We start from the raw sequence: 16,090 nt of genomic DNA, 5'->3' as shown, positions 1-16,090 counted from the left end.
TTCTCGCAGTGGCCAAGGAAGGATCTTTCCTCTGGAGCTCTATTATCTCCGTTTTTGTCAAATTCCACTGAACGGGCGGAATGTTCATTGGCTGCAGTTGCCGATCATGTAGCTTAGACTGGGCCCTGGTAGTGACGGCACCTGCTGGGGCCAGACCTCCGTCAGGTAGATTAAAGGTGACGTGGCGGGCCCCTCTTACGTTCCCAATGATGAGGTCCGCTACAGGATCTTTGACTACACAGCATGTTAAGATTCCAGTATAGAAAGGTGTCTCGACTGGAACTCTTGCTAGTGGGAAGACTTCAATCTTTCCTCCAAAGGTAATGCAGGATTGCTGTTTATGTATATAATCATCGGGATGTACTAAGGATTCCCGGACGCCTGCTATGGTTGCCCTGGAGTCCCGTAGCACACGGACGTATTGTCCTCTCACTTTTTCCGGATACAGGTGGAGCTGTCCAAGCTGTTCCTCGTTGGAAGCTGAACACATGATGGCGGCATTGGCGGGGAATGGTTTATTGTTCTCGCCGGAGCCATCATTAATGTTATTTCTCGGCCGGTTTTCATGACATGTCCTGTCTGCTTTGCCATCATATCTCGGCAGTTGCCTTGAGCGCCATCAGTGAGTGGAAGACAGGAATGATACGGTTTTTAAAATATTATTTTAGCGACGAAGAAATAAATGATAGAAACCTCAGAGCTAACTTGTAGAGTAACTAGCCGTCTTATGTACAATTATTTGCAAAGAAGGTGGTTGAAAATTAAATTCTTTTCAGTCGGTGAACATTGGCATTCTCAACTATCCGCCAATATCATTCTCGCTTCTGCATCACACGCTAACACAAATATTCTCACACCTGAGCATAAAACAGAACAACATAAAGCCACAAACACGCGAGGTGGTCGGGACATATGGCATGAAAGATTGGGAATAGGAGGGTGGTTGGGTGTCCTCTCTGCTCGCGTATATAAGAGACGAAGAGCACCGAGAAGCAATATTTGTTACAGCCAGTACTCACACGGTTAACCCTGTCTATTATCCGGCTCAATCGTCTGGAGGACACTAGTTATTATCGTGAGTGGTAATAATAGAGGAAATGGGCGTTAACTATGGTCAAAGGACGAAACAATTCCCACTTGCACTCACACGTTCAGAAGGCCACGTGGTGGTGTTGATGTCAACAGACCTTAATACAACGCTGTTAAAATTTAATCCAAGGTCTAAGGCAGTGATTCTTAATCCCTAGGGGTTAGGTGGGTCGGTCTCGAGGGTTGGGCGGAGCTCCCATCGGCGAAACTCTCATCAGACCAGCAGCGTTAAAGATTGCGAATCCGGTACTCGGAACAGCGGCGGAAGGTTAATTATCCCAAATTCCTCTTTTAAATGACACCCTCAGTGACAAGATAGAGTGCACGAGTAAAGACATCTTGGCTCAAGTAGTTGCAGATTTGATTTCAAGTCCGGCAAAATTCAGCCTTTAACTTGACGAGACCACGTGGTCCTACAAAAAAAGAAATTATATGTAGCCTTCATAGACTTCCAGAAAGCCTTTGACTCTGTTTCTCGTGCTAAATTATGGCAAGTGCTGTGGAGAAAGGGTATTCGGGGGAAATTGCACCGGGCTTTAAAGAGCATTTACACAACTGTAAAGGCACGTGTAGGTTCCAAAGCTAACCTCTCTGATTTTTTCTACTGTCCTAACGGCCTAAAACAAGGAGAAATAACCAGCCCTATTTTATTTTCACTATTCATTAACGAATTGGCACAGGATATAATTCAGAGCGGTAAACATGGTATACAACTTCACCCAGATCTTATAGAAATCTTCATTCTGTTGTTTGCTGATGATATTATACTATTATCAGATACCGCTATTGGCCTCCAAAATCAGCTAAACACTCTATCCAGAAGTTCTGAAGAATTAAGCCTCACAATAAACCTAGAAAAGTCAAACATCATTGTATTCAGGAACGGCGGTCATTTGGCAGGCAGAGAAAGATGGACATGTAATGGTAAGCCACTGAAAGTAGTGAATTCCTATAAATATCTTGGTTTATTCTTCTCGACTAGACTGTCCTTTTCGGCTACTTTCAGTGATCTGTCAATAAAAGCAAAACAAGGCGTCGTTCAAATTTTCAAGACTCTTTGGAAAATTGGGAGTTACAATCCGAACCTTCTGTTTAAACTATTTGACAGCCGAATAAGACCATTGCTTTTGTACGGATCTGAAATCTGGGGCCTAAAATCTCATCTTCCTGTGGAGCGAGTACTTACCCTTGCACTGAAAAAGTTGTTAAATGTTAGCCCCAAAACTCCAAACGATATGGTGTATGGTGATACTGGTAGATTCCCTTATCGATCCACGCCAAAGTTTCATGTTTGCGATACTGGTTACGTTTGACAAGACTGAACTCCAACAGGATACCACGGAAAGCATATAATATGTTGTTGCAACTGCATAATAGAGGGAAGGTATGCTGGGTATCAGAAGTGTGTATGACTCTACACTCGTATGTTTTGGATATGTGTGGATGAATCAGGGTGTACAGAATGTGAGACTCTTCCTTCGTATTTTTAAGCAACGTCTTATCGACTGTTACAAACAAGACTGGCATCAACATGTTGCAGACAGTTCTAGGTTTACCGTTTATGCAACTTTAAAACCAAGTCTACAGATAGAACCTTATCTGCATATTGTTAAAAATAAGATTCTGAGAGATTCCCTAATGAGATTCCGTATGGGAATTTCTGACCTGAAAACTCATAGGTACAGACACGTGACTACTACAGAGCCAGACCTCAAATGCCCCCACTGTCAGACAGCGCAAGACGATGAAATACATCTTTTCCATTGCCATCTTTTAGAGGACCTGAGACTTACATTTTTGCCAATTCAATATAGAACCCAACCATCATATTTTACAATTAATCTTTTGTTTAATGATGCTTCACACCTTAACTGTCTTGCCAGATACCTGTATTATTGCTTTAAACGTCGTAAAGTTCAAAGTGGTATTGTTTAATTATTCTGTATTATTTTATGTCATTGTCCATGATACGATATTACGATATATTATACCGAAGTGGTTAGGCCTCATGATATTATACAAGCTGTACTCATCACCTGAATGTTGAGGCCACGTGGCCTGAGTCAATAAAAAAATTCGTTCGTTCGTTCGTTCGAGACCACGTGGTACAGACGTTTGTAACCTAAGCCAGCTTGCTGTTGTCCTGCGCTATGTGAAAGACAAAACTTTGAGAGAGTCATATCAGGCATGGGTGAGACAGCCGTTCACCTTTGCTGTTGAGACAGCAGATGTCCATTATGAATAACTCGACGAAATCATTGAAATTCAGCAAAGCCAGGTTCAACAGCAACTCTTCAGAATAACAACATTCTAGAGGTTTTGGTGCCGACAGTTGGAAAGGTACCCAGTTATTGCTAAGAAAGCTCTGGAACTTTTTATACCATTTGTTTCAACATATTTCTGCGAACAATCCCTTTCGAGGAAGCTCGACATAAAAACAAAGAAAAGGAACAGACTTTGCTGTGAAAATGACATGAGAGTAGCACTTGCCAAGGTGAAGCAATGCATATCTGAACTGGTCTCTCAAAAACAACAGCAGAAATCACACTGATTTGCAGGTGTGTAGTTTGCTGTGAGTTGTGTGTTTTGTTCTTAGATCAAGGTGATGTTCATGCAGGGTTCATTTTGTGTAAAAACATATATCTATGTCTTGAATTTGAAAAAAAAACTTATTTCAATTATCACTAAAGAAGGGTTCGGTGACTGTGCATTTGAAACTGGGGGATTCAGTACCTCAAAAAAGGTTAAGAACCACTGGTCTAAGGTATTGTACGTTCTCTACAGAACACCTACAAAGATGATGACTGGGATTGACCTTAGGTTGAACCCATACACGAGGCATGAACTTGGTATGACTGTTTGCATGCTGTGTAAAACTTGAAATAAACTCCACAAATTGTCAACAGCATCTGTGACAGCAGAACGTTTAGGACAAAGATTGAGCATAAACTATAAGCTTGCCTCATCTAGGTGTGTGTGTGGGTGTGTTGGGGGTGGGTGAGGAGGTATAGAAATGGGGGTAAATTGTGCCTGACAGCTTCTGATGAAAATATAACAAAATAAAGGATGGCAAAAATACAGACTAAAAATAATAATTAGTTGACATAGTTGAAATTTGTTTACTTAACTTGCTAAGAAAATTACATTTGTTGATGAGGTTGCGAAAATAAAGGTTTCGAGCTAAGGAATTTTGACTAAAAAAGAACATTTTTTCACTGTCAACTTACTGCAGGTGCTCACGTATCATTGTGCAGGCCATGCAAACTTATCAACTTTACAATTAGTCAGCCATGTTTGGTCAGCCGCAGTTTGGGAAAGTGTCTTACCACTCTTGCAAGAGTTCACTCGCAGCCTGCCTACCACTGCCTTCATTATTTAGAGCATTATTATGATTCACTTCATATACATTAAAACTGCTATAAAAAGCTCTAAGATTTCTTGAATTTTAAATTGCGCCTGCTGTTGTCTTGCCAGGACCACACACAAATTTAATGATTTCGCGAGTCTACACACACCGCAGGCAAAGCGTTTCCCTCCCCTGCAATAAAAGTTTACTACCAGACCACGAATACGGAATAAAGTGAAGCGGCTCTATCATCAGGGCTGTATACAAACAAACATCCTTTGAGTACCATCGCCAGGTAAGAGCTATACCAGTCCTAGCTCCACCGTTCTATCAACAATATGTTGTGTTCAAGCACACAAACACCAAACATTAAAAATGCTGTGTGTTGCTATAAAAGGTTTTATTTCTAAAAATGCAATCAAGCGGTTTCTGGAAAGAAATCGAAGATATCCTAAGTAATATTAAAACATTATATTTAATAGCGTCGCTGTATATTGAACTATTGGTATAAAGACACCTGGTATCATCAAAGATAAAAATAAAACTTGTGATGCTCGTATAGCGCGGAATGCTATCACGTGGTCAGGCTCTCCATGCTTTACACTAACAGACCATGAATATGGAATAAACTGATAGGGGAGATAGTGAAATAATATCTTACACACTATCTCCCTGTTTCACTCTCTCTCTCCTACTCACACAGTGTCAGACATCGGCAGCAGACATCCTGACACAACCCTTACCATGTCCTGTCTGACAAGCCCGATTACTGGCCGGTCGGGGATGAGGATGAAAGAGATGATCTGTTGTGGATCAGGGCGACAATTATGCAAAAAAAAAAAGGATAGTCCTCGACTTGGTGTTGTGCCATGGGGTCACAAGACTAAAGAAGACAACATGAGTGAACAGAAATTCTTGTCCAAATTACTTTCTGCAATAAAATATACCAGAGTGAATTTAGCTTTGTGTAGGAAATCGCTACTGACATAAATAAAGAAACTTCAACTATTTGATTCTTCTTAACCCCTTTTTTCTACACTTCTTTGTTGCAATAAATTTTCTCGAAGGAAGTACATGAATCATCTTTTGAAAGACTCTATTTGGTATTCACATGCTTGGCTTTGCCATCAGATATCTCCGTAGTTGCCTTGAGCGCCATCAGTGAGATGAAGACTGGAATGGTTTGATTTTTAAATTATTGTCAAATGTTACTCCTGTCAATCGTATGCACATATATCTCTCTATATATATAAACGGTACTGTTTTATCTGTAATTTAACAATAACGATACTTTTGTAGGCTGCTGTAATTTCTCAAATAAAAAATTAAATATCTAGACTTGCATAATACCAGTGAGCGAGCTCACACGCACCTACAGAAGACTGTTTAAAAGAATCGTCAAGAAGTTTTTAACTTCGTCGTCCAGAAAAAGTTACTGACACTGTACCAACTGTTGTAGTTTTTTACTTACTATGCCATTATAGGACAAGGTTTCAATTTATTAGAAGTCAAATCTGTAGGTAAAACTAGTCGGACTTTGTAACACGTCCCAGGCAGCATCACAGCAAAGTGCAAGAAAAGTGAACATTGAACTTTCGCATTCTCACCTGTCCACTGATATCATTCTCTCTTCTGCATCACATACTAACGGAAATTCTCTCACACCTGAGCATAAAATACACCAACTCAGTTTAGTGTTTTAGAGAAATTGTTATTAAATCGAGAGATATTTACAACAAATTTTAGGAGGTGCGATAATCGCTAACATTATAATTATCAACAGTCCTCTAGTCATCTCGTTTACAATTCCTTAATTCTTGTTGAAGTCACGTGACCAAACCTCTACTTTCAATTACCTTTGCATCCGCTCGGCATTCACTGCACAGTTTTTTTATGGATATTTTTCCTGTCCAGTCTGAATAGATGTTCTCTGTGTGTGAATTTCATTTTATTGGTGAATAATCATCAAAAGATGTATTCCAGTAGGTCAATATTGTATATATATATACGCTTTTTTTTTAAACTGCAAAGCAGTTTGCTAATATTTATCATATAATTACAACAAAAGTTGAACAACTTTTAAACATTTATTTATAAACGGCTTCTCTTGAAATACCCTAGAGGGACAGGAAGGTTTTAAGTATGAGTTGTAAGATTATTGTCAAATGATGACAGAAGAACTAAATGTCAGAAACAATTTCCAATTTACTGGTTACCACAGGTTGAAATGGGTTGGTTTAATCTTGCCTCAAATGCAACCATTATTTACTTTTCTTTTATTGTTTATACATCAGCTATATGCTTGTTGATTAAATGAAGTACAATTTTTAAAACATGTTTTTTATTCCAGTGAATGGTCCAGATTCACAGGAGGTAAGCAGCTGAATAATTCATGTTTTACGGTGGCTCTATTGTGAACTTTGCGCGCAGAATGCTGTGTTCTGAAGTTTGTGTGCAACATGTTGCCATCTCAACAAGTAATACACAATGTCTTAAAATTTACATAGTGAAATTTATTTTACTCTCAAACAGTCACAATCACACATTTTAAAACAAAAGCAAAATGAAAAGTGAATAATTGAATCCACACACAAATATATATATCCACATTTAAATGATATTTTCTGTCCATTTTTGCAGGATTGATAATTTTCTGACACTTTACACTAAATCAGTTTGTGGATAACATCATTTTTCTTTAGAATGCTATTGATGTATATGCAGAAATCTAATTGCCACTCTTGCAACCATCATTTACTACATATTTTTCTTTGCTCTGCCACAGAATATTCAAGTCCCTTCAAATCGTTGACAAACTTCTATCCGTCAACACCACCCTGGACAACTGGAAAACCCTTAGAATGAAAAAAAGAAAAACAGCCAGCAAAGGAAATACAGAGCAACATCTCATGATATAACATTCAAAGACCAAAAAGCAGTCTATTATAAGCCAAATGGAACTAGAAATTAAAATCTCAAACTAGAAGTCTGGCTGCTAAACGCTAAATAAGCAAGCTAGACAAAGAGAAAAATGATAACTAAAACTAGCAATACTGCCAGTGTATGCATTTTTGTATATTAGAGTGGATCTGTATACAGTTAAAAAATGTGTGTGACAGTACAAAGTCACCCCCCCCCCTGCAACAGCTACTCAAAAGTGAGATGCAATGCAAACTAAAAAATGTGGGTTACAGTACAAAGCATCAACACACACAAACTCATACACCTGCAACACATATTTTGAAGTGAGATGCAATGCGAAATTAAAAAAAATGTGGTTACAGTACATAGTCTCAACACACACACACACCACCTGTAACAGGTATTCAGAATGAGATGCAATGCAAAAAAAAAAAAGTGGGTTACATTACAAAGCATCAACACACACACACACCCTGCAACAGGTATTAGCAGTGAGATGCAATGCAAAATAAAAATTTGTGTACAGTACAAGCCTCAACACACACAAACTCACACACCTGCAACACATCTTCTGAAGTGAGATGCAAAGCAAAATGAAAAAATGTGGGGTGACAGTACAAAGTCTCAAACAACACACACCCTGCAACAGGTATTCAGCAGTGCAAACTAAAAATTTTGGGTTACAGTACAAAAAGCCTCAACACACACAAACTCTCACACAATGCAAATCCTATGTCAAAAACTAGAAGGTTTGACTGTCACATTACAGTCATGTTAGTCTGCACAATACCTAAGCTAGGATGTTAATTTTGCCTTTTTCAAATTTAAAATATCATTTAAAAAGCAACTAATCACGGCTAAAATCAAATAGACAACAAGCTGAACAAGTTTTATCAGCAGCATAATAACTGATTTATTCTGTACCCGTAACACTGGCGTAAGCGACGCACGTCGATTCGACGATTCGATTGCTGCTGCAATGTCATTTGTCAGTTCTAAACCATCGTGTCTTCTAAATTTATATTTCTGGTAAAGTTCTTGGTCGTTGTACCGGTCCAGGGGAGGATTCATGTCCCGAAAAACACGTTCGTGGCGCAAACAGCGTCGAATACGGTCCCCGAACATGCAGTCCGCCATCTTGTGCTTTCGGTACGATAGCGAGCTAACGAAGGGGTGAGGCTCCATTAGCCGTAGAGCTACGATAGCCGGCTATCGGCGGTCCCTGCATGCGAATTTTCCCGCGCTATCGTGACGAAAGGGATATCGTACCTTTAGCGGCGCTATCGGTGCTCCCTGCATACGGGGCCAGGCTACTTCTTTTTAGATATGGTTTTGGACATGTTTGGCTAAATCAAGGAGTGGAATCAGTAATCAATTTTATAAAATGTTTTAAACAAAGATTGATTGATTGTCACTGGCAAGAATGGGATTTTATAATCAATAGCAGTGAAAGGTATAGTTTCTATAAGTCAATTAAATCTGTGACTCACAGAGAGATGTATTTGAGTTTAGATGTTAATAGTTTCATCAGAAATGCATTAGTGAGAATCCGATTTGGTATTTCAGATATAATGACACATACTTTAAGATTTTCTGACAATAATATAAGTAAAATATGCCCTATGTGTCAAATTGATGAAGAGGATGAGTTCCATTTTATACTATGTTGTCCATGCCTGAAAGATCTGAGAAAAAAAATTCATTCCGACAATGTACTACACTAGACCAAATAATTCCAAACTGCATGCTTATGTCAACAAGTAATGAAACAATACTGTCCAATCTTGCCAAGTTTTTATATTTAGCGACAAAGAAAAGATATGCTATTCCATGATAATAACACTATGTATTTTGTGACATGTTGAATCCTTTTGAATGGCCAAAGCCTAACAAATAAACTATTCGTATTCGTATTCGTATTCGAACGTATGATCCGACTTACTACGCCGCGTAAGAACGGTTCAACGTCGTAAGTCGAGGACTACCTGTATTTGAATTCTTCTTAACCCCTTTTCTCTCTTGCTTTCTTACAATAAATTTTCTTGAAGGAAGTTCACGAATCATCTTTTCAAAGACTCTATTTGCAATCTACAGGCTCTGCATTACCATTATATATTTCAACAGTTGCTTTGAGCGCCATCAGTGAGTGTAAGTACAGGAATGATCTGGTTTTTCAAATATCATTTTGGAACAAAAAACGAAATAAACCTCAAAGCTAAGTTGTAGAGTAACTAGGAATTTTATGTACAATTATTTCCAAAGAAGGTCGGTGAAAATTAACCTTTTTCAGTCAGTGTACATTCTCATTCTCACCTTCCACCAACAACATTATCACATCTGCATTACACACTATCGCAAATTTTTCACACAACACACATCAAGCCAACACAAACTTTAAGGAACTGAGCTTGGATGTGATCATGCAAAGTATAGACTGTAAGTTGAGATTTAGTCATGCTGGTCCTCGTACATACATTCTGACTGTCAACTGTCCTTACACTCATACAGATGATGTAGACTGGGTTGACTTTTAGTTGAAACCCATACACGGGGCATGAACGCTGGGTATTACTGCTTGCACGCTGTGTAAAACTTGAAATCAACTTCATAAATTGTCAACAGCATCTGTGACAGAAGGACCTTCAGGATAAAGACTGCGCATAAACTATAAGCTTGCCTCATGTAGGTGTGTGTGTGGGTGTGTTATTGTGGGTGGGGAGGTACAGAAAGCGGAGTAGATGTTGTCTCACAGCTTCTGATGAAAATATAGCTAAATAAAGAAAGGGAAAAATAAAAAAATCGTCGTGTGTCCTTTGGTTCGGCAGCTACTCCCGGACTGTTACGCCTACCTGCTGTCAAAGAAGGTTGGGGGCGGCCCCTCCATTCCATCCATCAAACACGTGAGGTGTCGGGACATCAGCGTGGCCGGGTGTCTGGGTGGCTACACGTACCATCCACCGCTGGTCCTGAAATATTCAAAGGATTGATTGGAAAGGTCTAGGAGATTGGAGGTGGGGTGGAGCTGTACTGTAACGTGAATGGTGCGAATAGGAGGGTGGACTGGGTGTTCTCTGTGCTCGCGTATATAAGAGACGAACTCTCTACGAAACGCACAAGAGAGGGAACAACGGCGCCGAGAAGTAATATTTCTTACAGCAGTACTCACCCGGTTAAAACTGTCTACCGTCTTGCTCAATCGTGTGGAGGACACTCGTTATCATCGCTAGTGGTAATATAGAGGAAATGAGCAACTGTGTTCAGAGAACTAATCAATTATCAAGTGCATTAGAACGTTGAGAGAGGCCACGTGGTGGTGTTGATGTCAACAGACTACAACTAGTCCAAGGTCTAAGGTATTGTACGATCTACAGAACAACTACGTCGAAGGTGAGGAACAGGCTGACCGTTGACCTTTAGCACTGATCACAAAGTACTGACCACTGTCCACGACCAATATGAATCCTTCTAACCCCACTTTAAAAGCAAGTTGCAGTCCTAGGTCAGTGTCGTGCGCGCTAGGCGTGCAGCACTTGTCGCACTGCTGCTGCTGCTGGCGTTGCCGTCGATGCTAGGGCAGAATGCCTACAATTGGAATTGTGCCGAAGTGCGTCCCTGCTTAAACGGGGCCACGGAGGAAAAAATGGATCTCGTCATGTCGGTTGCCTGTCGATGTATTTGTCCTCCAGACTTCTCCGGGCCACGATGTCAGAACCGCCTCCGATTAAGGGACTTGGGTAATTTGAAACGCCATCTAGAGGGAACAGCTCTGACTAAACCAAACAAGACCAGTACGGACAACGCGGATGACAAATCTAAAGAGCGGCTGGTAGAGCGGTAAAGGGGTCGTTAGAGAAAACACCTCAGTCCGAATTGTTGACAGCACAAGGTGAGTACCAGACCTCTTCAAACACATCATGGCTCGACAGTGAACCGATGACGACGGGCGAATGCATGTCTATGTTGGCCGCTTTTATCGCAAGTCAATTAAGGTGTATTGTCAGTCATGTAGGGTGTGTTCCGGAAGTCAATTTAAAGGAGTCTTGTTAGTTTCGTGAACCTCGGGGATTAGGTAAAAGGAAATGGGCAAATATATCGTACTCATCCGCCTCGAGGCTCCGGGAGACTCACCGACATGTAGGTGTATGCGCACACTTACACTCATTGGCTCCCACAGGTAACCATGACTCCCAGCACCCAGCGTACACACCAGTAACAAAACTCAGTTTAGTGTATGAAAGAAATTGTTATTAAATCGAGAGATTTGTACAACAAATTTTAGGAGGTGCAATAATCGCTATCATTCTAATTATCGCCAGTCTTCTAGTCATCTTGTTTACAATTCCTTCATTCTTATCGAAGTCACGTGAGCCGCCCTCTAGTTTACATTACAATTGCATCCGCCCTCATTCACTCCACAGTTTTGTAGGGATATTCTCCTTGTCCAGTCTGAATAGACATTTCTGTGAGAGTAATTGTTTCTTGGTGAACAATCTGCGATAGAGGCTTGCAAGTTAACTGTGTTAAAAAGATGTATTCCAGTAGTTATAATATATATCTATAAACGCTTTTTTCTAATTGCAAGGCAGTTTGCGAATATTTATCAGTATAATACCAAGAGAAATTTGAACAGCCTTAACCATTTATTTATAAATGGATTTTTTAAATACCCTACAAGGACGTCAAGGTTTAAATATGGTTGATAAGAATTACTGTCAAAAATGATGACAGAAGAAAATGTCAGAAACAATTTACAATTTACTGAAATAACCGATGCATAGAGTTACTTACTCAGTGTTGTCTACAGCCAGCAAAAATACCAATATCCTGATGAGTGCTCATTTTTTTGTACCAACGACAACCGAGCAGGCGGCAACGGCTTTGTTGACATCAACTGTCGATAGTGAATAATATAGGCAACGGTGTCTGTGATGAAGACATGATGAACTGAAAAATGTCAATATAAGAGTTATCCATCTTGACTAATATTGTTGGACTGATTTATCCTTGAGTGAGTTTGACATGTTGAATGTTGGAGAGGTGTACTGTTGGTTTGTAACTAACTGTCTGCTTTGTCACGTGACTTTTAAAGGTGGTAGAAACTGTCTATGAGGCACAACACAGCATAACTTGTTGAGACTACTTCATAGCGAACAACATTCACACCCACTCTCACTCCTGGACACTTCAAGGTGCGAGTGAAATAATAACACACAAATACTCAATCTCTCTGTTTCACACCTCTCCCACTCACACAGTGTCAGGACATCGGCAGCAGACATCCTGACACAACCCTGTACCATGTCCTGCTGACAAGCCCGATGACTGGCCGTTCCGTGGAGAGGACGGAAGAGAAGATCTGTTGTGGATCGGGGCGTCGATGATACAAAAAAAGGATAGACATCGATTAGGGACTCATACGAGAGGGAACAGCGCCGACTAAACCTAACAAGACCAGTACGGACAACGCGGATGATGAGTCTGAAGAACGGCCGGTAGGCTGATTTTTTTTTCCTAAACGTCCCAGTGAAGGGAAAAATTTCGGAAGCGTGACGTCAGCAACCTTGGCCGACGCTCAGAGAAACCCTTCGCTTCAATCTTTGGATGCTATGAAAAAGCTATGAAACTTGCTCTGGGGCTAATTCAACTACTGTTAAACACTATGAAGGGCTGCATTACATCGGGATCAAGTTTGAAGATGGCGAAGCAGGAACATCTTTTGTCTATTTTTCTGTTTCCTTACCGTCCAGGTAAAAGTGAAGGACATTAGCAGCGTCCACCATCAATGCAGCTACACATCCTTCTCTATCGACATCTCTCCATCCGAATACCGACAGGTTCTGTCAAATCACACTGCCAGTTACAATTTCCTTCTGCTTTCAAACTGTTATTCAATTATTTAATTAAATGAATACATTCAGAAGAAGTCAGTGTCAAATTCAACGTTGCTGATAATGAAGTTTAAAAATTTCAGATTAATATAAACAGTCGGTTTTGAAACATGATATCTACACTACAATACAATACAGTATTATTCTCTGTAATACACCAGTGAGATGCAAATAAATAACGGAATTCTCTGTTTAGTTAATATGCAGACGACATGGGCACTGATTGGTCACCTGAGAGATGAAGACATCTTTCAGGGATCCACTATACCACACAAGTGCAGGCCCTTTGCGAGTGGAATTCAAAGCAGCTACTTAGAAACTACGAATGGTTGGAAAACGAAAGAATAGATCAGAGGAAAGGAAAGAAATGGTCCACGGGGGGTCCGAATCCTTTAGTAGATGGAAGGGGCGGAAATGAAGAGGTTAAAGAGGTGTGACAACATTCGAAATATCTTGGAAGAGTTAGTAATGGGGGGATAGTTTGAATTTCACTGAACATGTAGAAACCGAAAGTGCATCAGCGAAGAAGTTCGCACACACACAGCCAATCAGCACCGGTCAAGTATGCTGATCAGAACTTCAGCAGTTTGAACGTAACACACAGAGATCTATCTGCGAAGGCTGGTAGAAAGCGGGGATCATCATAATTAATATTGTGTCTTGGTATGCGCCGACCACAAACAAGCGTGACAACAAGAACAAACTACAGAGGCGCACCATAGAACAAGCCAGCAAAAAAATCGTAAGGCTCACAAAGCTGCGAACTAACCCTTTTCCCTACCGTACATTCAGCCCTGGTCGGAAAAAAACAACACACATCATGCTTGCCCACCCACCCACTCAACCCCCGCTTCGAGCCTATGCCTCAGGACGAGAGGTTGAGGGTCCCCTCTTGCGAAAAAGAACGTTTATAGAAGGTCATTCATCCCATCGGCCATCGTCTGCTGTCAACAAACAAAAAACTATAAACGACTAGCAGTGTTACACACAATGGGGATGACGTAATCCCCAGGTTTCTCTGTTATTATCTAGTCATGGAAACTGATGTATTGTCCTTTTGATGCGGGCGTGCTGTGGTGTGTAGTGTGTGTGCTCACTTCTGCCATTGCTGATGTATTGTTGATGTTTTTGATTTTCTCTCTGACTGCTTGCATGCTCGAAGACACATTCTCCTTTGCTGGACAATAAAGTTATCTTATCTTATCTTACTACTATTCGAAGATGTTCACATTCATTTTCTCTACAGAAAAAAACACAGTAATAGTTTTGTTGTTTCTCAGTCTGAAAGCCTTCTTGAAGGAAAGAACCGCATACACCAATTGAGTTAAAGGAAATACACACAGCGTTGCACAAATTTTAAAATAAAAAGTCAGGTCAGGTAACAAAACCTCTTCCTTTTCACCTTTTTCTTCATTATCCATATTAAAAAAAGAAAAGGCCGTATTCTTTTCGCTATCTTCCTTATCCTAGCTACTGTTACATGATGGACTGCACCATACGCCTAGAAGCTAAGAATGGATATGTAGAAGTGGAAGCATCGCTTGCCACCAACAGCGAAAATTAGCTAACAAGAAACTGAGTTTTACAGGATTCAGTGAGCACGAGAACCAGAGCAGCTGCAGGAAGAATGCCAATGGAGCCCAAATCAAATTGTGTACTCCGACTGGTGAACAAGTACACAGATAGGTTCCTAATGATGCATATCTAGTTCGGCCGTCTCTGCTTATGAGGCGTGGCGTCTCATGACAGTTGATAGCTCAGGCACCCTTAGATCCAAATAGCATGTTCTGTCAGAGAAAATGGGTCTTGCCTCAGATAGTCTCAACAAATATGCGGAATCAATAGATTATAACGCTGATACGCAGTCAGAGAGAGAGAGCTCAGGGTTTTAACTTTAGTTCAAACTGATATTCGACTGACACATTGCCAGCCATCACGAATGATATGTCCTATAGGCCGAACCTTATGATGGGAAAAGGCAAAATCATTACATAATGCTGCTTAAAAGTTATCCTTCGCTATTCAAACTGGAGGAAAAACTCTGTAATGTGTTGATACCATTTTTAAAAAATAAATGAGAAGGTAATTGCCGATGCCGCGAGTGCAGAAGTGGAACATATATGGGGAATATTGACCAAGGATACCAGCGAGTGCGTATTATGAGTCATGCTGCGATAAAAGTCGTTACTGAATATCAAATGTTTTTGAATAAGAGTCAAAAAAAAAAAATTCTTACTGAAAATGGAGGCTCCAGGTCGTTGAATCTTTTGTTCGTAGTTATTGTTTATTTCTATGCGATGATCGCGCAGACTGGATCTTCAAGAAAGGAGCGACATTTGAAGAAAGCTCGTTGGAGAAAGTCCGCTCCCTTTCTAGTCCAGAAAGGTATGTCTGGCAAGGAATCAACGCCTGTTCGACCCTTTCTGTCAAATAGAATGCTTGGGTTCCACGTGATGAGGCACAGAAGACATCCGCGGGAGGCCAGCAGCTTGTGGCTGTGCAGTGAAACAGATAGCCTTCTGATGTGACGTCCTTCGCAGGCCTTGACGTGTGCGACATTACACGTTAGACGGTCATTCTAACCGCCACCCTTAAAATCCGTGCCTGAAGGGCCCAACCGGAATAGGCTTGATCTCATATTCTTTCAGGTACCTACGGACCGCCCCAGCCATCCCTCACGAGCCATCTGCGCGAATTGAGCAGTGACGCCAGTCACACAAGCCCCGCCAAAGGCGCTGGGCCCCTGTAGCTAAATTCCTGTTGGTCTCGCTACGATACCTAGCTTCGTCGGAGAAGAGCAGAAGAAATGCGACAGGATCGATTTATGATTCCCTGCAGGTATATC

General features: G+C 40.7%; 1 long non-coding RNA gene across 1 annotated transcript; it reads left to right on the top strand.

Moving 5' to 3' along the window:
* The first annotated feature begins 6,657 nt into the window (after positions 1 to 6,657).
* LOC112575706 lies at positions 6,658 to 7,298 on the top strand. Its single transcript, XR_003101684.1, has 2 exons — positions 6,658 to 6,808; positions 7,221 to 7,298. It is a non-coding gene; the product is annotated as an uncharacterized LOC112575706 (long non-coding RNA).
* The last annotated feature ends 8,792 nt before the right edge of the window (positions 7,299 to 16,090 follow it).

This window comes from Pomacea canaliculata, linkage group LG11 (genome assembly GCF_003073045.1).
Source record: "Pomacea canaliculata isolate SZHN2017 linkage group LG11, ASM307304v1, whole genome shotgun sequence".
Classification (NCBI taxonomy): domain Eukaryota; kingdom Metazoa; phylum Mollusca; class Gastropoda; order Architaenioglossa; family Ampullariidae; genus Pomacea; species Pomacea canaliculata.
This window is presented reverse-complemented; position numbering and strand designations above follow the sequence as displayed.